This window comes from Antechinus flavipes, chromosome 5, assembly GCF_016432865.1.
Source record: "Antechinus flavipes isolate AdamAnt ecotype Samford, QLD, Australia chromosome 5, AdamAnt_v2, whole genome shotgun sequence".
NCBI lineage: Eukaryota > Metazoa > Chordata > Mammalia > Dasyuromorphia > Dasyuridae > Antechinus > Antechinus flavipes.
This window is the reverse complement of record NC_067402.1, coordinates 246,077,840-246,102,852: the sequence shown is the minus strand read 5'-3', so window position 1 is coordinate 246,102,852 and position 25,013 is coordinate 246,077,840. Positions and strand designations below refer to the sequence as shown.

Here is a 25,013-nt window from a genome sequence, read left to right as displayed (position 1 = left end):
GCTTCAGTGTCTACATTTGTTACACAAGGAATTTGATCTTGAAGACCCCTGAAGTCCTTTCCAACTCTAAATCTATTATGATCCTGGGTAAATCATTTCTTTTTTTTTCTTTTCCAATTTTATTGTTTTTTCAAAATCATGCAAAGATAATTTTCAACACTTCCCTCTGCAAAACCTTGTGTTCCAAATTTTTCTCCATCTCCCTACCTCAAGACAGCAAATAATCCTATATAGGTTAAACATGTGCAATTCCTCTAAACACATTTCCATCTTTGTCATGCTGTGCAAGAAAAATTAGATCAAAGAGGAAAAAATGAGAAGGAAAAAAAAGCAGACAAACAACAACAACAAGATGAAAATACTATGTTGTATTCCACATTTAGACCCCATAGTCCTCTTTCTGGATGCAGATGGCTGTCTCCATCCCAAGTCTTTTGGAATTGCTTGAATCTTCTTGTTGGAAAGAGCCAAGTTCATCAGTGGATAATCACACAATCTTGCTATTACTATAGCATATATATATATATATATATATATATATATATATATATATATATATATATATAGCGCATTACTATATAATAGTAATAGTTCTCTTGGTTCTGCTCACTTCACTTAGCCTCAGTTCATGTAAGTCTTTCAAGGCTTTTCTGAAATCATCCTGCTCATCATTTTTAAAAATCATTTCTCTGAGTCTCAGTTTCCTCATCTGTAAAATGAGGGAATTGAACATAAATATTTCCAAGGTACTTTCCAAATCAGTATTTATGGTCCTATAACATATATGTGTGTGTGTGTGTGTGTGTGTATGTATGTGTATATACATATATACACATACATACACATATATGTATATATATATATTTTATATATATTATTTATAAATAATTATCCCTCTCTGAGCCTCATTTTCTTCTTCTGCAAATAAGGATACTAACAGATCTAATTCTATCTCACAGGGTTGTTGGGAGGCTTAAATGATATAATAAAAATACCAAACCATTTATTAAAAACCTTCTTTGTGTGAGGTGTTAAGAATACAAAGACAAAACCTGGGCAAATAATTATACCTTCTTAAGTTTCATTTCCGTCATTTATAAATGAGGATACTAACAGGTGTAGCTCTATTTCACAGAGTGGTTGGGAGGCTTAATTTAAAAACCCCAAACATTTATTAAACACCTTCTTTGTGTGAAGTATTAAGAATACAAAGACAAGACCTGGACATTCTCTGCCATCAAAGAACTTAGGTTCTCTAAATATATTAGAATTTAGCATTTCAGGATCATTTTTTACTTCAAATATTATATTTATAATTTAACATATATTTTAGAGTACATTTAAGTGGCACAGTAAAAAGAGTGCTAGACCTAGAATTAGAAAGATTTGAGTTAGAATTCTGTCCCAGACACCACTTGTGTAATTTTGGAAGTAATTCATCTGCACAAGTGGAAGGAGTCTCTATTCTGGGAATATAATATACTAGTGAAATCATGTGTGCAATTGAAAAAAATTATTTTCAAGAATCTTTCATTTCTAGACTTGAAGTGTGATATAAGATACTCTTCTATACTATCTCAAAGTTCAAGGTCATGTTTTTAAGGAAAACACAAAAGTGATTTTGACTAACAGAAATACCCAAATTAACTAAAATTGTATGAAGAAAGATGCTATCTGCATCCAGAGAAAGAATTGATAAAGAGAAGTATGTAAAGAATAATTTTACATACACACATATACTTATTTGTGTCTAATGATGGCCATCTCTAGGGTATGTGGCATAGGAGAAGGGAAGAAAAATAAGAAATTTGCACAATAATTTTGTCATACATTTAAAAGTAATAGCAAGTTGTGTGTGGTAGATATGCAGTTTCATGTGTAATCTTTTTTCTTGTACTATATTATTGAAATGTTTGTTTTATTCCATAAATTAAAAATAAAATTAAAAAAGGAAGCAAAAGTCATAGGTGAAATAGACTCCTCTCTTCTAATGATCAACTCTGAACTCCCTTAGCATCTCCAAAGGATCACTGGGATAAATACCAGTCTAAATACCCTTTGAGAAACAAGACTTTTCTGGGGTTGCCTTACTTAATTTTTTTTAATATGAACAAATTAGCTTCTGGTATGATGCATGCTAATTTTTTCTATACAGCTCAAGTCTTCTGGTTTCTAAAGGAGAAAGCAATCCATCATTACTGTTCCACCTCTCAAAATAACCCCAAACCAAAACAAAAAACTTTTCCATGTACGCAGACCAAAGCTGGTGAGCCAGCAATAATCAGCTCCTTCAACAAAAGAGCTGCTTAATGACTAGAAATCCCAGTGTAAACAGATGCATCTGCAGCCTCATCCTGGAATGTAAAGGAATTTGGCCTTTTCACTATGAATATATCTTGATGACAAGAGATTTGGTTTGTTTGGTAAAGCCTTCCCCTTGCTCCACTAGCTGGCACTTTTACAAATAAACACAATGACAGCAACAATGACTGTCAACCTGTATTTTTGCATTGGCACTGGGTCTGAAGCCAGTGATGGCATTTGTGTTCTCAAGTTTAAATATTCTTTCCACTTGCTTTCCGGAACTCATTTAGGCAAAGGTGCCATGGAAAGAGCTACATGGTTGGCACTAGGGGAAAAGGGATTGATTTGCTGTATAATCCCAACAGTGTCACTGAGTGATCCTTTGTTTTCTGTGAAATCATCCATGAGAACAAGCACTGGTCCATATCCCAGAACTGAAAACAAGTCAGAGTAGCTTAATGAGATTCAGACAATAAACAATCTTAGAACATTAACATCAAAACATCGCAGATTTTCATCTGAAAAGGATTCTAGGATCAAGTCCAACCATCTAATTCTATAGATGAAGATATTGAGGTTTAGAGGTAATAAGTGATTTGCTTAAGATCTCAGACTAGTAAATGGCAGGGGCAGAATTTGAACTAAGGGCCTTTGACTCAAGAGCTAATTAAATGGGAATAGATGGCCTGGCTTGGAGTCAAGAAGATTCATTTTCCTGAGTTCAAATCTGGCCTCAGACACTTAGTAGCTATGTGACCCTGGGGAAATCATTTAAATTTGATTTTCTCAGTTTCCTCATCTGTAAAATGAATGGGAAGAGATGGTAAACCACTCCAGTATCTTTGTCAAGAAAACTCTAGAAGTCACAAAGAGTCAGAAAAGACAAAGCAATTACAAAATCTTACCATCTATTTTACGGGGTTATTAAAAAAAATTGCTTTCAAACTTTGCAAATGGAGTCATACATGACTCAAAAATGGCTGAATAACAACCTTTGATTCTAAATCCAGAATTATATTCTTCTTTCCATAATAACATAGTGACTTTCTGCATGCAGTATTCTACAACTTTCTTTTCCTTTCTTGTCTGACTTTGGGAGTATTTGGCATCTATGGACAGAAAGCATGGAATTTTAGATTGGGAGTTTGGAGAATTGGTGAATTTAAATCACTCGCTTTTTCAAGTCTCACTTTTGACTCAGTTTCCTTAATTGCAAAAAACATTTGAACTTCTCTAGAATCTAGACTAGGATCCATGAACTTTAAAAAATAGTTTTACTGAATTTCACTAATGCTAAGTACATACAATTAGTTTCCTTCGAAATCCTAAATATTTTTTAAAGTTTTTAAAAATATTCACAGAAAGGGGCCATAGTTTACATTAATCTTCCAAAGAGCTCTGTTACAAAAGAGTTAGATTATTAAACTCTTTAGGTGTTCTAGATTTTTTTTTTTTGGGGGGGGGGGAGCTGTATATCTCATTAATAAGAATTCCATGGATTAAAGATTTAAGTTCTGATTATCTGCAAAGTAGAGTCATACATTTAGGTAATAGGCTTGATAGAGAACCTTTGCAGCTGACAGATGTAAACTTCCAAGAGTCTAATTTCACTATTGATCTATTACAAATTTAGCCTAAGAATTTCAGAAAAATCTGAAAAGACTAACATGAATTAATGCTGAGTGAAATGAACAGAATCAGGAGAACACTACATAACAACAGCAAGATTATGTGATAATCAACTATGTTAGATTTGACTCCTCAGCAATACATTGAGCCAAGATAATTTCAACACACTTGAGATAGAAAAATACCATCTGCATCCAGAGAGAAAACTATGGAGACTGAATATGATGAAAATAACTTTTTATTTTTGATTTGCTTTTTCTTTCTCTTGGTTCTTCCTTTTTGTACTGATATTTCTCTCACACAATTGGTAAGTATTAGAGGCCAGATTTGAACTCAGGAAGATGAGTTTCCCTGACTCCAGGAAACTTAGGTGCTCAGTTTCCTTATGCCTAAGGCAACTATGTAAAACCTATCTATTGAGTCTTAAAGAATTCAAAGCAATCCCAATAGACTTTGGACAGAAAATGCCATCTGAATTCAGAAAAAGAACTAAGGAGACTGAATGTAAATCAACACATGCTATATTCACTTCTTTTTTTCTGTTTTTTTTCCCTCTCTCCCTTGGTTTTTTCCTTTTGCTCTGATGTTTCTCTTCCAACATGATTCATAATGCAATGTGTGTAAAAATAAAGAAAAAAACTCTTAAAGAATCAGTTGGGATGTTCTGTGGGCCTGATTTTATGAGAGATTTACTACAACTAGAATTTTTCAGTGTTGATGAAATCAAAGATCTGAGACAATTGGGGTTAAGTGTCTGAGGTCACATTTGAACTCAGGTCCTCTTGACTTCAAGGCTGGTTCTCTAACCACTGCACCAACTAGCTGCCCCATCCTTCTTATATATTAATCAATCATATTTAAGTATGACTATATCATCTGAAAGGTCATAGAACATAGAACCACAGGCCCAAAGTTGGTGGGGACCTTAAAAGTCATCTGTGTCAAAGCTTCCCTCTCACAAATGAAGCAGCTCAGCTAGTCAGTGGCTAAGGCAGAGATCTGAACTTCAGATCCTGTGAGTCCAACCTGAATTTAAAGCCAGTACTGGGGAAAAGAACAAGAGCCGAATAGCTAGCTACCTGGGTGGAATCAGGGGAGGAAACCCTGAGAACAAGTTGGGAATTCTCTGGTCTTGAATTTTTCATCTGTAGTTAGAAGGAATCTTACAAATCCAGGGGTCCTCAAACTTTTTAAATAGGGGGCCACTTCACTGTCCCTCAGACTGTTAGAGGGCCGGACTATAGTAAAAACAAAAACTGTTTTGTGGGCCTTTAAATAAAGAAACTTCATAGCCCTGGGTGAGGGGGATAAATGTCCTCAGCTGTTGCATCTGGCCCATGGGCTGAAGTTTGAGGACCCCTGATTTAGACCATAGTTTCTTCACCTTTCTGGTGGCATGGCAGACTGATTGAGCCATTCTACCATCCTCCACAGATGGTACCATAAAATTATAAAACACAGCAGCTGACTCTGGAGTTGGGATGCCTTGAATTCAAGTTTCACTCTTGACACATCCTAACTGTGTGATCCTAGTCAAGGTATTTTTAGTGCTGTAGTTGAGAGTATAAGCAACAGTGCGGACCTGCATTGGTAAAGTCCAGTGGTGCTCAAAGTATGGTACAGGGAACTTGTGAGATGGGGACCCTTAGACCCCCTTCTGGGTATAAAAACTATTTTCATAATAACACTAAGGCATTAAAATTTTTAATGCAGCAAATATCAGTAGATATAACCAACATAAACAAAAGTTTTTTTAAAAGGTTCTCAATTTTTTAGACTATTAAGAGATCCTAAGAATCAAAATGTTGAAAATTGCTGGTATAAAGGGTTTCCTCGTAAAAGAGTTTTCTCTACCAATTAGATCTTAAGTATCGTTTTAAAAAAGGGAAATGTATAGAAGGAAGTTAGATAACAAAAGATGAATTTAGCTGGTAGCATAGTTTTATAAAAAGAGTTTCAGAAACATAGGATCTCGGAAGGAGGTGAATCTGATAAGGAAGCTGAAACAACAAAAAGAAAAAGATATTTAAAAACAGTTAAATTAGAAGAAAAAAGAACACCTTTTCTTGGGGGTAGGTGGGGTGATGATATTAAGCAGAGTCACTTGATTATGATTTTGCTTCACTTTTCTCTGATAAGAATTACATTTGCATTTCAAATAACAGAACAAAAATGACTAATGCCATTGATGTTAAAGATAAATAAAGAAAAAAATTAGAGATCATCTAGTTTGCCTTTATAAGTTCAAGGTACCAGACCCTATAGAGGCTGTACTTGGATATTGAAAGAACTGGCAGATGTGACTGCTGAATCATTTTTTAGTAATATTTTAAATAATATGGAAAGTGCAAAACATACCACAAGATGAGAAAAATAAGTTATCTGAATTTTGAAAAATTTTTTGAAAAAAAGGAAGAGATTTTTCTACCAACTCTAGGCCAATCACTTGACTTTGATTCTTGGGAATAATCTAAAATGGAATTAAAGAGATAACTTAGGAGAATGAACATTTTTAAAGAGAAACTGATTATTAAAAAGTCAGTATGGTTTCATCAACAAGTCAAGCCAGATTCATTTCCCTTCTTTTTCTGGCAATATTATTAATCTAGCAGAAAAAAGAATGCTTGGGAAATAATTTATATAGATTTTATCAAAGCTTTTGATAAAGTGTGTCCTATTCTTTCTGAGGTAAAAATGGAAGGATATGGATTAAATGACAATTCAGTTGGATGGATTCAGACCTGGGAGACGATCAAACTCAATGAGTAAATTGTTGATGGTTCAATGTCAGCATGGTCTTTAGTACAGTTTCCTAGGGATCTAAGTTTGGCCCCGTGCTGCTTAACATTTTTATTAGTGATTTGGATAGTGGCATAGAAGACAAGCTTATCACATTTTCAGATAACACAAAACAGGGAACAATAGCTAATGTACTAGATGATGGAGTTAGGCTCCAAATAGATCTTGGCAGGCTATAGCATTGGTCTGAATTGAATAAGATTGATTTAATCTAGCAACTTGGAGAACTGGAAGAGGCTCTTTACAGAAGGTGGTAACAGGGTCCCCACATTCCTCTGCTACTTGCCCTTCATTCCTAGACATCTTTTAAAAAAATCACAAGGGGTGAGGAGGTCTTAACACTCATGTCAATCTGTGATCCCATTGATAGGGATTTTGCCTCTAGTGAAACTGGTTGAGACCTATCCATGCCTGTACCCACAAGTTTATTGCAGAGGTTCATGTAAACTGATCACTGGGCTAAAAGAGAGGATGAATTTTATCAGCTGTATCTTCAGTGTTTAGTACAGTGCCTGTCACAGGAAGCACTTAAAAAATGTTTATTGCATTGGATTGGAATAGTCTGAGAATTCTAACCTTTTTGGTATCTTGGCAGTCTAGTGACGCCTATGGAGCACTTGAAATAATATTTTTAAATGCATAAAGGAAAGCAATTATATTGAAATAAATATATACTTCCCACCCCACCCCCCACCCAAGTTCAAGGACTCCCTCAAAATTACTCACAGTTCATAGATTAGAGTATGGTATTGCTCTTAAAATCATGTCCATTAGAATCGCAGGGATCCATGAGGACTCTGTCAAAGCTTCTTGAAACAAAAAGGTGGTTTGTTTTGCCTGGCCCTGCCCAATCCTAAACTCAGGGTTTAGGAAAAAAAACTCCAAACCCAGCTTGGAGTCATTTGAAAAGAAATGTAGAAAAAAGTTGAGGGTTGGAAAAAAAAGCCCTATGGGGTTGTGGCAGGAGCTCATAGTTTAAGGTTGCTTTGGAGTGATGCCCATATCTGTGGGTGATCTATTTTAAAATAATCTCTCTCCTATCTGGATTCCACAGAATGTCCTTGAGTATGATTCTGATAAAAACTGAGCCTGACTCTTAGGCTTTATGTGGGTTGTTTCTGTGTTCATTCTTGAGGCACAGAATTAAAGTATGAGATGCTTTCTTTTGGAACAGAACAGCCAGATAAAGAGGCTGTAAAAGTGTTAGGAAAGATAGATTACTGGAGAATTTCTTCTTTATAGTTTTTATGTGAGATAACCTCCCCATATGCAGCTAGCTGTCTCAGTGGAGAAAGCCCTAGGCCTGGAGTCAGGAACACCTGACTTAAAATTCAGCATTAGCCACTTACTAGCTGTGGGAACCTGGGCAAGTCGTTTTTCCTGTTTGTTTCAGTTTTCTCATTTGTAAAATGAGCTGGAGAAGGAAATGGTAAACTACTTCAATATCTTTACCAAAAAAAACCTCAATTAGGGTCATGAAGAATTGGATTGGACTAAAATGACCACTATTATCACAACATTCTTCCATAACATTACATTTCCCATCTCCATATTGAGCTCATCCTTAAATCAAATTTTACCTTCTGTAAGAGACCTTTTCCAGTCCCACCAGTTGCTAGTGGTATTTCTTCTTCAATGCACCTTTCCTCTGTTCTGCGTATCTTGTATATGTCTGGTGATTTTCATGTTGGTATTCCCCATTACAATGTGAGTTTTGTGAAGGCAGGGCCAATATTTTACTTTTTTCTTTATATTCCCAGTATTTAATACAATGTTTGACTTATAGTGAGCACTTAACATGCTCATGATGGATTAGCTGATATTTTATATAAAAATAAGCCTGGGATACCTTGCTTCCCCAAAGGATTAGCCACAAGATTCTATTAAATAGTAACCTCTTATAGTACATTTTGTGATTAGATTCATAAAATTTTGATTTCCACTTAACTTTTTAGAAACAGGAGGCTATATTGTGTAATGGAAAAAGGTTAGACCAAACCAAACCAGAGGTCATGGGTTCAAATCTTCAGTTCTGTCTTTTATTAGCTCTATGACTTTGGACTACTCAATTAAGCTCTCATGGCCTGGATTCCCTCTTTTGTAAATAGAGAGGGTTGAACCAGATGACCTCTGAAGTGTCTTTTAGCTTTAAATCTATTCTTCCATATATATTATTTATGGTGTAAAGTCAGGGCTACCTCCATTGCAAAACAAGCTTGTGTATTTTAAATAAGTAAGAATGGGTAGTTTCTATGCTCTGCTTTTGGTGTCTACAAACTACTTTTTCTAGAAAACAAATTATATTCAATCTCATCAGTTCAAAATTTCCTGGTGCCTCGGAAGTCCTGTCGACTGCTTAAGAGGAGAAAGTTTAGTTGAAATGACAAAATAGACTTTAATGAGACCCATTAATGTCCCATTATTGGCAACAGCAGCAGATAAGTCCTCACTCCAAACAGCCAGGAACTGATTGGCTTTTTTGAAGCTTATAAACAGCATGGGGAAAGATGCAAAATTCAGAGCTGTGTAATTGCAGCTGTGCTCTGGAGTTGTCTTTGCCAAATTCATGGGGAAAAAAAGACAAAAAAACAAAACAAAAAAAAAAAAGACAAAAAACCCCCCAAACCTTTGCCTTCCCAAGACTTGCTCCTTTAGGTACACATTCAAACCTTCATTGTAAATTCACTCTCTCTATTCTGAAGCTGTGTAGGACTTAGGGCATTTTGCTTTCTTTCCCTGGATTCGTTTATCTTTTTTTTTTCCTCTTAAAGGAAAATATATAATTCTGTAAGAAAGTTCAATCTCTTTTATAATGTCTGCCTATCTCTTACTTTGTTCCTTCCAGGAAACAATGGTGCAGTATTGGAAAAAATTCCCCTTTCTGATAATAATACAGAGCAGCTAGAGTACAATGTGTTCAGATACAAGGGTCCACTTTAGATATATCTTGAGCCTGTCAACTTTGTTTAAATCGTTGTAAATTCTGGACTCTCATCTCTCATTCATCATGTGGCATCTTCCCCTCCCCTCCAAGCTAGTTTCATTTAAAGGTTTCCTTTTTTTTGTAAGAGGGATAGTAGTTTTAGTTTCTTGTCATACCATGACCAAATCATTCCAAATTTTCATCTAAGCCATTTCAATGGACTAGGTTGTTGTAGGTATCATTACTCTTACACGGCTATTACTAGTAGAAATAAGGTTTTGTCTCAGGGTGTCAATAACTGGGGTGGGGATGGGAGGCAGCAATTCTTCCATGGGACAAATGCTATCTCTGCACATTACCATATGCTCTTCCGATGGCTACATAATTCATTTCCTTCTGGAACTGGAGTTTGCCACCATGGTTCCATACCTTTGGTGCCCCTCCCCTAGGGTCTGTCTTCCTTTAATACTTGAAGGTGGTGGTGCAGGTCAAACAACTCCCTTTCTCAGGATGATTATATTCTGGTTTGGGATGTCCTTTGTGTCTCTAGGTATATACTTCTCCACAATTATCTCAACTTTTTTATTTTTGTCTCAGTTGAGAAAACTTCTATTTGAGGTTCTGCTTGCTCTGAAAGCTGTAGGTAAGGATAGGGAATGTAGTATTTATAAAATGTTAAGGTAAAAAGGCTAACTTAAATCAAGTTAAACAGGTCTGGAAAATGATCTTTTTTTGATAAAAATTGATATTCTTTCTTTTCTTATAAAATGATTATTTTAGTCTACAAGGCAATGATCTTCATGAAGATTAAACAAATTATCCTCTAAATGCCAATATTCTAGAGCAGAAAACAACTAAAAATATGAATGAATAATATATACACATATATGTATATTTTAGCTTTCATGATAAAATAAAAATAAAAATTGGGCAAAAATCTTGACATAAGATCTAATCTTAGAATTCTTAAGGTTTTGAAATGGTTCATATCTAAAGAAGCATATGAATTTATTCTATTTCAGTTGGTTAAACTGGATTAAATCACTAGCAACTGGCCTATTTGTTTCTATGGCAACTGATTAAGTTCATTCAATCAGAAATAGGATTCTAGAGCTGAAATTTTGATCTGGGATTCTTAACCATGGATTATTTGAATTATTAAAATGTTTTTTGAAAAGCAGCTTTCAATATTATGTGTTTCCTTTATAATTCTCTACATTTTATCTTATGCATTTAAAAGCATTATTCTGAGAAAGGGCCCATAGTTTTATGTGTCATTGTCAAAGAGGTCTTAAAAGAATGAGAACCTGTGGCTTAGATGATAATAATCTATGTAGCAGCTCAAGTACCAACTACTATCCAAGACCTTTTTGGACCCTTCAAACCCTCCCACCAACTGTTTACTCTTTATCTCCCACCCCTAAACTACCTTGTATTGATTTATATATGTTTTTGTATTTACTTGTAAGTGAATATGTTTCCCTTGTTAGAATGTAAGCTCCCTAAGGAGTTAAAGAATGAGTATGGATTTAAGAGGTCCATATTTCCATACCTAACATCTTGTTCATAATGTAAAAATTTAATGGTGCATGATAGGGACCAGAACAGAAGCAGTTCTTTCAATGCCTTTTATATGATGTAATATTGGTGTGGGAATCTCTAAAGTAATACAAGATCTGCATTCTCCACTCCCTTTATGCCCCCTCAATTTCCTCTTGTTCCTGAAATCAACAGATCAGGTTATACACAGCTATAAAGTGATATCAGGACTACTACTGAACTGAATGTTATGAATAAGATACTTTGGATACTGTGTGAGTCAAAGCTATGATTTATCAAGTTTTTGAAACCAAAAATCTAGTTAATAAAGATCTACAGATTGGGAGGGCATCTCAAAAGTTGGCTAATATATGTGAAGGATCCAAAAGTGTTTAGCTTCTTAAGAATGAAGAAAAGAATTATTCCAGACCTTATGAGAGTGAGGGAAAAATCTTAGGCAACTGAAACGTGCAATAACTTGTATATGTTGATGATGGCATTGATTTATATTCAGAATTGTGATTCTGGGGGGGAAAAAAACTTTGACATTTCCTTGCTTTAGCAGTATGGAACTGTCACCTCTCTGAATCTTATTTCCTCAATTTTAAAATCTGAGAGTTGGTCTAGATGTTTCTTAAGGTTCATCTATGATATCAGAAAAATTGTTCCTCGATGTGTTGTTGTTTAATCTTTTTAGTCATGTATGATCCTTTGTGACCCCATTGGTATTTTCTTGGCAAAGTAGTGATTTGCTACTTTTCTTCTCCAGCTCATTTTATGGGTGAGAAAATTGAGAAAAACAGAATTAAGGGAATTCAGGTCCTCCTAACTCCCAGACCTGCTCTCTAACCACTAGTATAAAAGTATTTTAGACACTGGATTACCTAAAGGGTCCTTTCCCTCTTGTTTTAATGCTATTAAATTCTCATCCTATTAAAACAATGTCTTGCAATAGCAAATAGGTAGAGAGATTCCTTGTTTGGGATGAGAAGAGGATGGTTTAGTTCTCCATCTGAAACAATAATATGGTATCTCTTTGTGAGACCACCCTCAAAGACTGAATGACTGCTTGGGGCAAAGGTCAAATGTCCCTCTACTGCCTTAGAGGGAATAAGTAGGGAACCTGGCCTGGCTAATTTCCAGGGGATTCTAGAAGCAATCCCCTTCCTTTGTCTTTTTCCCAGACAAGTTCCTCTTTCTCCTCCTGCCTCTTCTCTCTGTGATTCCTGAAAGCATATTTTACTTTATTTTTGTCACATTTGATGTTATTTTTGTTATTCTTTATTGATTTATCACAATCCCCCTTTCTGACATCCTGGCATAACATCTCTTTCAGTGGTTGAATATGTACCTATGATATATCTTAGGGTCTCCTAAATTGTTTCTATTTCTTGGGGGGGGGCTTCTGGTGATGTAGTTTGTCATTGAAACTCATATTTTTATAGTAAAATTACAATAGTACTTTGGTATCACAGATGAACACCTTTAGGGAAAATTTTAAAAATTTATTCTGTATTTCACCATAGTGTTTTTGGAGACTATATAAAATCCAGCATATAGGGACTCTCTCAATTATAAACCTTCAACTTAAGAGATTTTATATAAAGTGAAGTTTTGCTTATATATGTATAAGCTTTACCTTGCCCTGAGACAAATGTGCCTCCCTCCCCCCACTAACCTTTTACCCTCCTGTACCAACCAAGTTGTTCTGGGCTATAGGGAAACGAATGCCTTACCCAATATCTCTTCCCTACCATCTCCCTTCTTTTTCTGTAGGGGCATAGGAATACATATCTGAGGATAGTTTTCCTGGAACAGATACATTTTAGGGAGGATAGGAAAGTTGTTTATTATGCTGTGATGTGGAAAATATTTGTTCTACATGGCCCGAGAGAATGGATCTGGGAGAAATAGGAAAAAAGTTTCAAATGGGCAAAATTAAGCTCTGTTTAAGGAGAAACAATTAGAACTATCCAGTAGTGGAACGGGTCTCCTTCAGAACATAGTGGATGCTTTTCTATTTTTTAACTACATTAATTATGGGATTTCATTGGCTAGTTTATGGACTTACATGGCATTATATAGCAATCTTTTTAGACAAACATTCAATCATGGAGAAAGGCTTTCAAAGATCATGTAGTCCAACCACCCTTCATTTTAAAATAAGAAAATAAGAAAACTGAGGCAAAATTACACAGATGGCAAATACCAAACAGGATTTAAACCTAGGTAAAAACTCATTCTGAATTTCAAACAACTGACTCAACAGAACTTTTTCAATACAACCTATTTCTAAGTTGGGGACTGAATGTAATAATATGTCATAGAACTCTCTTAATGCTCTATAAGGCTGTAACAGCCCTATTTCCCTTAGGCAATTCCAATGTTAAATTATGCTTTCTTGGCAGGGTTATAATTGCAAAGCAGCTGGCTGTAAGCAATGATTCCTTTGTATAAAAAATAAAGGAAGCACGAAAAGCTTTTTTGTATTTACACAGAGAAGTAGAAAGTGCCAGGCTAAAGCTTCCCAATGCCAGATCCCTGCAGTGGTCTTTCTGACAACTTGGCACAAAGACACTTTCATTCTTCGTCTTTTCTTCCTCCTCTTCTGTTTTTTTTTTTTTTTTCCTTCCCTCTAAAATTGCATCAGGGGCATAGAGACCTTATAACCCTTATCTTTAAATTTTAACAAAGGACTTTGCCAATTAGGAATATTCTAACCAGAACTTCTCTGGCTATTATTATGAGTATTCCATAATTGAAAGGGAGCATCTAGGTGGCACAGTGAATAGAATACTAGGCTTGGAATCAGGAAGGCTCACTCTTCTGCCTATAGTTCAAATCCTGCCTCAGATACATATGACTGCAGGCAAGTTACTTAACTCTGGGTTTGCCTCAGTTTCCTCAGCTGGAAAGTGATCTGGAGAAGAAAATGGCAAATCATCCCAGTATCCTTGCCAAGAAAACTCTAAATGGGATCATGAAGAATTGTTCATAGCTGCAGTGACTGAACTAACTAAAGAAACAAATACTTAACTGAATAGATGCCTAAACATATGCACACATACACAAAAGAAAAAGTATCAAGTACCAATCTTTTTAAAAAATTGAGAATGATCTTAGAAGGAATTGTAGTGATTCATAATAGTACAACCCCAAGTTTTACAGATGAGGACACTGAGGGACAAAGTATTTATTCAGTAAGTAGCAGAGAACCATTTAAAACAAAGGTCCTCTAATTCCAAATCCAGTTCTTAACAATTGTTATTCAGTTATTTTAGTTGTACCCAACTCTTTGTGACCCCATTTGGGGTCTTCTTAGTAAAATACTGGATTAGTCTAGCCTCAGACACTTGATCCTTACTGTGTGATCTGGGCAAGTCACTTAATTCTGATCATCTCACCAAAAAGAAAAAAAAATACTGCATTTATTTGCCATTTTCTTGTGTAGCTTATTTTACTGATGAAGATACTGAGGCAAATAGGGTGAAATGACTTGCCCAGGATCATATTGCTAGTAAGTGTCTGAACCTGAATTTGAACTTGGGTCTTCCTGAATCCAGGCTGGGCACTCTATCCATTGCACCACTTAGCTGCCCGATAAATTTTATATAATACTATAAAGGAAAAATACAAATATGTTTTTTATTTTAAACTCATTTATGCTCTCAATAAAGATGAATTAAAACTGGAACCCTAAATAATAGCAATAATCTTAATAATAAATTATAACTAACATTTATATACAACTTTATATATACAGATAGTTCATATATACTACATTAAGGTTTGCATATGCTTTATAAGTGTTACCTCATTTTATGCTTACAGGAAGCCTGGGAGAATTTGCTTTTATTATCTGCATTTTACTGATAAGGAAATTGAGGCTGTGAGAGATTGAGTTATTTGCCTAGAGTCAAATCACACTATTTGAGGCTGAATTTGAAATCGGGTCTTTCAGACTCCAGTTGTAGCAAGCACTCTGTCCCCTGCATCACCTGGCTGCCCAGATAAATTAATCTAACCAAAACTATTCAGATTTAACATTTTAAAAAGAAATAATCCTACAACACAAACTTTAATAAAGCAAAAAAATATATATTTTCTCAGTGTCCCATTTCAATAGATTTCCTTTTGTGTGCATGAAAATGTTGCCTTTATATTAACATAATTATGGTGTACGAGTAAGTGGTGCTTCTAATTCTGTCATCTTTGCCTCATACAATTTTGTATGAGAAGTCTTTCTGTATTTCTTTTTGCATTTCATATTTGTTATTTTTATGATATAACAGTATTAGTTTATAGCAGTATACCATAGTTTATTTAGCTGTTTTCCGAATTTTGAGTCTAGAAGTTGTTTCTAGGGTTATCTCCATAAAGTAGCTACAAATATTTTTGTGGAAATATACATATGTTTATGTAAACATTAAAATAAATATATGCTTATATTTAACAATATTCTTGAAAGTTAGCATGGTATAGTAAGTAGAAAATCAGTCTTAGATTTGGAAACATATGACTTCATATTCTGCTTCTGACACACAACTGACTATGTGATCTTGGGTAAGTCAGTCACAACTTCTTGGTACCACAAACAAATCCCTCTTACCTGCATTGACAAAGAAAATTTCTTTTACTAGGAATTATCTATTCAAGAAATTCAATGAAAGAAATTCATGTATTAATAACCAAATATTGAATCAGGACTAAATTGTCCACTTCCTCTCTAGAAATCAATCAGTATGGGAAGTCTTGGGCAAGATTTACCCAGCCAGGAAGGCTCTGATCTAATCAAAGATAGTAAAGGAATTCTAAGTTTCAGGGATTTGGTAGACTTCTTCTTGGTGTGTTTACTCAGACAAGTTGAGGAAAATGTGGATTTTCCCTTTTGTCAAATGGTGTGATATGGACATTGATCAGTCTATTTGACCATTATGTGATGTTCAGTGTCCCCTCAAGACCCTCACTGCAATAAGTCCCATCTCTTACTATAATATTCGTTTTCTCATTACTTGTGAACCAAAATTGATTTCCATCATTTTCAAAAGACTTTATAAATATCAAATATTGCACAGGCTTAGACTCTCATTGGAGAATAATGAACCTATTTTGTTGACTGCTTTCTAGATGTAGTTAATAAAACTGATTATAATTTACCTAGAAACGGTCTCTCAGAAATTTTCAATTTTCATACTGATAAATAATTCTTAAGAATATTGATTACCAATGAGATAGCTCTATCATCAGGAATTATAAGTAATGTAACTCATAGTAGATGTTGCCTGATAACTCTTTAAAATGCTTCTACCAATTTTTAATATCATGAAAATGCCATAATTCCCTGTTTCCTCTCAATCCTATTAACAGTGAATTTTATTTTTGAAGACAGTTTGACATTTTAATTAATGTGTGTAAGATAGAAAGTTAAAAGTTGCTTTAATTTGAATTTACCTGGTTGTTATGGAATTTGAATAACTTTTCAAATCATTATTTTAAAATATACATTTCCTACTTTGAAAGATGTCTTTTCATGTTTTTTTTTCTGTCTCTGGGAAAATGCATATTATGTTTTTATTAGTACCTTATAGATTTTAGAGGTCATGTCAGCCCTGAACATGAACATGAACATGAGCAGAAATGGATATTGACTACTATTTCTTAGAGAAATTTGATTAATACAATACAGTTGCTCTAAGAGGAAGCTATAGTACCTAAGAAATTATATTAAAAAAATATCTGCTACCCTTGTCAAGTTGGAGGGACATGATGGCCAATGATAACACTATTTTAGAAGACAAGCTTCTTTACCAAAAAAATAAATGTACGCTTTTAGTAGTAGTACCTCAAAATTAAATAAAAAGCAGTTGAAAGGGAAATGAGTTTACAGAGACTATGGCATTAAACAAAAATAAACCAGATTACCCAGACAACATCTTTAGATGAAACTCAAAGGCAACAAATAGAAGCAAAATATAGGAATTATCTTGGTGCTTCTATGGCATTCATTTCTCATTTTTGATCAAATAAAATTCAGAACAGCTAGATTAATGCCTCAGAACTCAAAGATATTAAAAAAGATTAAACTAGGGAGAGAAGCAAAACCTGACCAAATGTATTCAGGATAAATTTGTGCTGATGGTGACAAATTTTAAGGGAATAAAGAGATTGACTTGTAAGATGTTACCCACAATGGCAAATTTCAACAGAAATAAAAATATCATTGCTATTATTACTCTCAAAAGAAGGTGACTAAGAAAGCCATCATTGACTTTTTCATAGCTATTTTTTCATCTTTAAAAATCATGTGAATGGTAGAAAATAAAGCTCACCAAACATGTTCATGATGAAAATAACAGAAAGGAATAGTCAGAATTTTATACATGATTTTATGTAAGGGACTACATCTTTAGAGTCAGACAACTGCTTAGAGATTTAAGGAATTTAAGATTTAGATATGTTTATTACATATTGATTTCCAAACAGCATTTGACTCAGTAGAACATAATTTTATTTTAAGGAATATCTTTGATAAAATTAGTCTCCCATATAGGAATAATGGAAGAAAAGAGAATAATCATTAATAGAGTATTTATTGTATACCAGACATTGTGCTAAGCCTTTAGAAATATTACTTCATTTGATCCTCACAAAACTATGTGAGGTAGCTGCTATTATTATCCTCATTTTAGTAGAGAAAACTGAGACAAACAGGTTAAATGACTTGCCCAGGGTCACATAATAATAAGCATCTGAGGCTGAATTTGAACTTGTATCTTGCTGATTCCAGGTCTGGCATTCTGATCTACTGTATTCACCTAGCTGCTAAAATCACATTAATTTGTGTTACAGATACAGTGATTTCTAAAATGTCAACATTGAAGAAAACATGTTATAGGGACCCTATGGTGTTTGCTAGAATGATGGAAGATGTTCTAAGCATAAACCAAAAATGATAGTTTCCCTATCAACTGTGTCTCCAAATTTCACTATTCATAGCTGCCATTGTACTGAAGGTATTGATCCCTCTTCAAAGCTATCTCAATGAAATCCTTTGTTATTTGAATGAAAGCAGCTTAGTCTTCTATGTAAAAACAAAGTGGGTTAAACAAAAACCCTCAAACACATAATTTTCATGTTATCAAATACAAATAAGGAAATCCTTCTATCTGTCTTTATGTATATCATCTATACTGATATCAATACATATAGCTCTATAGTTCTATTTCTTGATGATTTTTCTGTCTCTCTTTTTGAAGACATGTCAAATGAACACAAAAGGTTTAGAACTGAAAAGGAAGAAGAGATTGTGCTGGATTTCACTAGAGAATCTAAATAACACTTTTAATAACCTCAAACAATTCTCTGCAACAAAAGCTTGTCTTTTTCACCCTAACATTCTTTTGGTGATATCTAGAGCTACAATATCAGAAAAATGAAAATTTCAGGTATCCCAAAGTACAATGGAAATATACACAAAGGCTTCAAACATACTGTAACACAGTAATATACAGGAAATAGATTGAAGGCCACCATCAGGTCATGTACTGAGAATGATGAAGAGCTAGAGTTCTATTGGCATCAATGAAATGGTAAAAGAACAGAAGATAGATCTCTTTAGAGTATTATTCCCTTTTCTTCCAGTTTATTTTTTTTTTTTAGGATTCAAGAGTGTCATCTGATTGGTATTCAATGTAATACATGATAGAAGACAAGATTCAGGATTCATTTCTTTTTATTATTACCTTTAATGATAATTTCACTATAAATTTCAATTTCTAGCATTTTTTGGTAACCCATGTTGGAAAGGAAAAAATGAATCAATGGATAAAAATCATTTGTTGCTTATTATGTGAAGCACTTTGAGTACAAATACAGTGTTTGCACTCAAGGAAATTCCATTTTGAAAAGGGAAACAACACACTTTGGAAGTAGTGGTGAGAGAATGGGCTTTGTCCAAGAAAGTTACAAGGATAGGAAGTGGAAAAACAGGAGATTAGACTGACACTTTAGAGGATCAATGGCTTCATTGGCTCTATGATGGGTCTTGGCTCTAGAACTGGAGATGGGGTGTGTGTGTGTGTATTTGTGTGTGCAGGGGCAGATGTCTCCCAACCATTTCAATACTTTTCCCCAAAATATCCAGTTATGGAGATATTACTTGTCAGAAATGGTTACAACAGCTGATTTTTTTCTCCTCATTTTATGGATAAGGTAACTAAAATTCAGAGATGAAATATTTTGTCAAAAGAAGTGGTTAAAGTAGAATGTAGCTGGTGGTTTCAGGGCTAAGAGCTCTCTTACTTTCACCCCATGCAAACTTTATTGTACTCTTGGTACAAGCTGCTAGACCCATTAGAAACCCAATACAATTGTTTAATGTTATACAAATAATTAAATAGTAATCGGCTTCATGGAGTAAACAATTCCCATTTCCATCACTGACTGTTGTCACACATTTACTTAAGGGGATTCTTATAAATAATTGACAAAGACTTAGAAAGAAAAGCTGTACTAAACAGCTTATGTGTTTATAGTTGGAAATGTATTTTAGGGGGTAATGCTCCCTTTGATGCATGAGTGAGAACAAAGCATTAAAAATATATTTTTATATCTGGGCAAATTTTCCATGTGAAAAGCACAACTTAAAAATGAATTTGCATTAATTTAATGCTGTATTTGCTAAGAAAAAAACCCCACATCTTTACATAAGTGACTACCACAGAGAAGACCATCCCCATTATAATGAGACAGATCATAAAATAGCAAAGGCAGAATTAATTCATTAATTCTGGCAAATAGCTTTGAAGAGATGAAAACATAAATACGAAATGAATGGTTATTGTAAATTAAATGCATAATTTTTTTTACAGTGATAATGAACATGGGACTTGGAAATCGGTACTAGCCTTTCTAAATTGTATTCAACGTGAGTGCCTGGTCTCAGAGAAGGGCATAATTCTTTTCTTTGCTGTTTGTCTAACTAGGTAGGAATGCATGAACAAAGGGTGAGAATGATACAGAATGTAAACATGACTTGCAGGCAGGAGATGTTTATATGCAGAAGAAATAGCCATTTTGAAGGCTGACTTCCACAGCTGAAGGAATGCATTTTGTTTTCTTAGAATCAAAATCTTTTATTGTTGTTGTTGTTGTTAACTGAATGTGATGAAATTCTAAAGCTATCACAGCACCCAGTCTTCTGTCTCTTGCACTTGGGTAACTAAAGAACACAGCATGAGAAACAGGCATTTTGGCAAAATTGTGTTAAACAGATTGTTCAAGTCTTTAGGGTCTACTAGAGAGAGTTGTGTTGCATCTACAAACAGAAAATGGTTTGATTCAGTTATGTTGTGGGTTTTTTTTTTTTTTAAGATAGCATCAGATTTATCTAAGCAAACTCCTCTGGGGGCTGGGACACGACATAATAATTCATGCGATGATAAAAGGTCAATGTGTTCTATGATCTCCTCACAATAGGTATAACAAGATCAACTCAAATTCCAAACTTGCCTCTCTCTTCTTACAGATGAGGAAACTGAAGTCCAATGTCGTAAATTAATTTTTATAGGATCACAAGGTAGTAATAACAAGTATTGACATAGTTTTTTAAAGTTTGTAAATTACTTTATATATGTTATTTCACTTTATCCTCACAAGTAAACCTATGTATAAGGAAGCTTATTTTGGGAGCAGTGTGATATATAATAATGTTTTGGTATCACTTTAAGGTTTGTGAAACGCTTTGTCTATGTTATCTCATTTACTCTCCCACATAACCCAAGGTGCTGTTATTAGCCTCATTTTACAGATGAGGAAACTGAGGTTGAGGGAGATTAAATGGTCACACAGCTAGCTGAGACTGGATTCAGACCCAAAAGGAGACCTAAGACACATAAAAAAGATTAAGCGTTCCTGCTTTAATGAGTTGCCTGGTGCAGTGAGAAGATAAGGGATTTGTTCAGTATTACACAGCGATAATGTGTCATAGGTAGGATTGCAAACCAGATTTTCCTGATTCAGAAACTAGTTCTTTTATCTGTCTGTTACTTCTTTCTTCTCTTCTTTCTATTCCTCTTCTCTCTTGCTCCCTCTGTCTTTCATTCTCTTTATCTCAATATGTCTCTCTCCTTCCCCCTTATTATGCAACATTACATCTCCTGTTAATATTATAAAAATCTGTCTAACGTGATTTGAATCTGTAGGAATCCCCTGGAGCACCAGCTCTTTCCTCCTCCTCCTCCTCTTCTTCACTATAATCAAGATATACCTGTAGTCAAGGGTTTGAGAGAGTTGCAATTACTTATTACATACACCCACAAGCCCAGCAGCTGCTTAGATTTTGCAAGAAGCATAATAGAGAGGAGAGAATGAGTCACCTTTGCCCAGGATCAGGTTAATTTCTTGAATTCTAATGACGTCCCATTATTTTGAGTCTGTGCTTATATGTGCATCAGTTTGCAAAGAGACTCCAATCTCCTGGAATACAGATCTTTGTCTTTCTTAATTACTAAAACATACATTTCTTTTTCTGCGTGAACATTCTGATTCTTAGATATTTGCTTTATTTCTGGCAACTAATTGCCTCAGATTCTCTGCACTTTAACTGGTATGATGGACTTAATTTCTATATGCCCTTGGAGCTTTCATCTTCTACAGACTATAATTTTTGTTTTGTCCTTCTGTTCCCTACTTCCTCATTTTGCCCTTGGGAATTGATATTTCAGAGTTACATTGTCTTCCTGAACTTCCAGATACCTGGTTTAATTTTTTTCTTCCTACAAACTCTGGAACCTGAATTTTCTCTTGCATAGCCCCAGAATTTGCTCCATTTATTTAATCTGTTTTATCTATTTGATATTTATCTAATCTAGTTTTAGCTATATAACTTCAGTTTATTTAATGTAGAATAGGAAGTTTCCTCCACATGGATGAAAAAGTCTAATTTAAAAAAACTTTAATATTCTTTCTGAAATATAGGCTTATGAAATACAATGCCATTTGGTCTCATCTAATCCTTTTCATCCTTCATTCTAAAGAACTGGTGTAGTAGGGTGGAAAGAGTACTGAGTTTGAAGTCAGAAAATGTTGAGTCCAAATTTTGCCTTTGATGTATGTTAGTTGTGTGATCCTGGGCAAGTCACTTAACCTTTGTGTGCCTCAGTTTCCTCATCTGTAAAATGAAAAGGGTAAATGGAATTGGAAAGCCCTTGAAGTATTCCTTTCTAGATTAGATTGGAGATTTAGCTTGAAGATCAAAAACAATGTGCCTCCTCCTCCAAATCTTTCCTTCCCCACCTCAGGAGGAGAGAATAAGAAGCTTTCTCTGTGGAGAGGAGTAGCTGTTTATTTATCAACATTTCTCTGCTTTTAGGATCTTTTTAGGGATAATATAACAAAAATGGAAAGAGGGTACTAGAACTGATGGTCACAAAAGATGGCAGAATAAAAGTATGATGGTCACAGTCAGAGCTGGAAGTGGATCTGAGCTGGCAACTCCTTTTGTGTGAAAAATATAAAAACCAAACAAAACAACAAAGTCCAATTTATTCATTTCAAGCAGACAGTAGATGAAAGTTTTTCTCCTTGTGGGTACTGTCATCATATGCCATAGACTGGCAAAAGATCACTGTTTTCTTCTTTGAAAAAATCAAAACCATATTATTCCATTAAGGCTCAAAATATCTCTTGCTCTTCCTATCTTTTGAGAATTTTATAAATTTGAATAATGTAAGTTTTCTTTTTATCATTATGTACCATAAATTTGCAAAGGATCACTGTTATTTCTTTACAAAACAAAATCACATTGTTTTGTTAAGCCTTGAAATATTTCTTGTCCTTCCTATCTTCCCCATCTTTTTTGGAATTTTATAAATTTGAATGATGAGATTTTTTGTAAAAACTTAAAATGTACTGATAGTTATCTATTTTCTTTATTTAAATTATTATTGTTCTTTTGCTTCTACAGAGACATTTCTTTGTGTTCATTAATGGCCAAATAGAGTTCACTTGGGGCAACTAGACAGATGCACCTGTCATGAAGTTGGAGGACCAGAGTTCAAATCCGGCCTCAGATAATTCCTTGTTGTGGGACTGTGAACAAGTCATTTAACCTCTACCTGCCTCAGTTTTCTTTAACTGCAATATGAGGTAATGGTAGCACCTATCTCTTGGGATTGTCACAAGAATCAAATAAATGAGACACTTGCTGTGTGATTCTGGGCAAATCACTTAATCCTGTTTGCTTCAGTTTCCTCATCTATACAATTAGCTGGAGAAGAAATACCAAACCACTTCAGTATCTTTGTCCAAAATACCTCAAATGGGGTTATGGGGTCAGACAATTGAAAACAACTGAACACAGAAATGACATTTTTGTTACAATCAAGGAGTGGAACTTCAGAAGCAATTGATTTCAAATCACAGCTAAATTATAGCTCATCAATAGTTAATTAAAAATCATTACTGTTCCTACCTCAGAAAAGATGGAAAGAATTGCTTGGGAATATTGAAGTCCTTAGCTGAGCTGAAAGTATGACTATAAAGATAATACTTATCCTTGGAAAAAAATGCCTGTAGCCTCTATCTTCTATTGCTATCTAATATAAGTGTAGAATGAGAGGCAGTTTGGTCTTGGGGATAATGAACTTGGCTGGGAGTGCTGAAGTCTTTGGTTGAGCTCCTGTCACTTATGGGCTGAATGATTTTAGGTAAGTCACTTGTACTCCAAGTGCTCCAGACAACTCACTAGGACTATATATTTTAGAGCAGATATAGATAAATCTGCCTTTTTAGGCTAAGCTCCTTATTGGGAACACTCTATGCTTAATGTAATCACGTTTGATTTTTTTAAAAAAAATTGTGAGATACTAGAAATAGAGAAGGTGACACAGCAGAAAGGCTTTTTTTTTTTTTTTTTTTTTTTAAAGAAAAGGAAATCTAAGAAGAAAGAAGCTGGCTGTTTGGGCTAATTAACCAGTGGAATTTCTTTTGATTAAACAAGAACAGTAAATTTATTAGGATTATTAATAGAAAAAATTGTGAATAAAAATAAGTATTTTGTGAAAGATACTTGTGGGTGAATTGTAATGACTAACCAAATAATCCAATAGGATTTATTAAGAGTTTATTATATCCCAGGTACTGTATTAACTGTTTGAGATATACAGCCAACAACAACAATAATAGCATTTTAAAAATGTTTTAAGGTTTGCAAAGCACTTTACAAATATTATCTCATTTAATCCTTCATTTTATAGATGCGGAAACATAGACAAATAGAGGTTAAGTGATTTGCCCAGAATCACACAGCTTACAAAAAAAAATTGAGGCTGGATTTGAACTCAGAACTTCCTAACTACAGGTCTAGTGTTCTTTTTATTGTATTATCTAGCTGACAAAAATGAAACATTCAATGGCCTCAAAGAACTTGTATTCTATCAGAGAGATGATCATAAAAAAGAAAATTTGGAGAAGGAACTATATGACAAATTTTCTTTTTCTATTGGAAACACTGAAGAAAGAATATCAAATCATTCCAGTATCTCTGCCAAGAAAAACCCAAATGGGGTCACAGACATAACTGAAATAATTCAACCACCACTACCACCAAAAATCAAAAATGTGCCTGAAAATCTGACCCCGACTATGTATCCAGTGTAGATAATGTTTTTTACTTGGGAAGATAGAAAAGAAAGAGATAGATGATCTCATCCCTTCTTTTCCAGTCTAACCTGGAAAGATCAGGATGACACTTATCAAGAGAGCAGAAAAGTACACAATTGACATTTACCTGTTACTTTAGAGCTTGCAAAAACATCAG

The 25,013-nt window shown here is 34.4% G+C and overlaps 1 protein-coding gene across 8 annotated transcripts in view; it reads right to left on the bottom strand.

Moving 5' to 3' along the window:
• Positions 1-25,013, bottom strand: part of SYT1 (synaptotagmin 1) — a 724,462-nt gene that overhangs the window by 10,767 nt on the left and 688,682 nt on the right. The gene's annotated exons all lie outside the window — the stretch shown is intronic.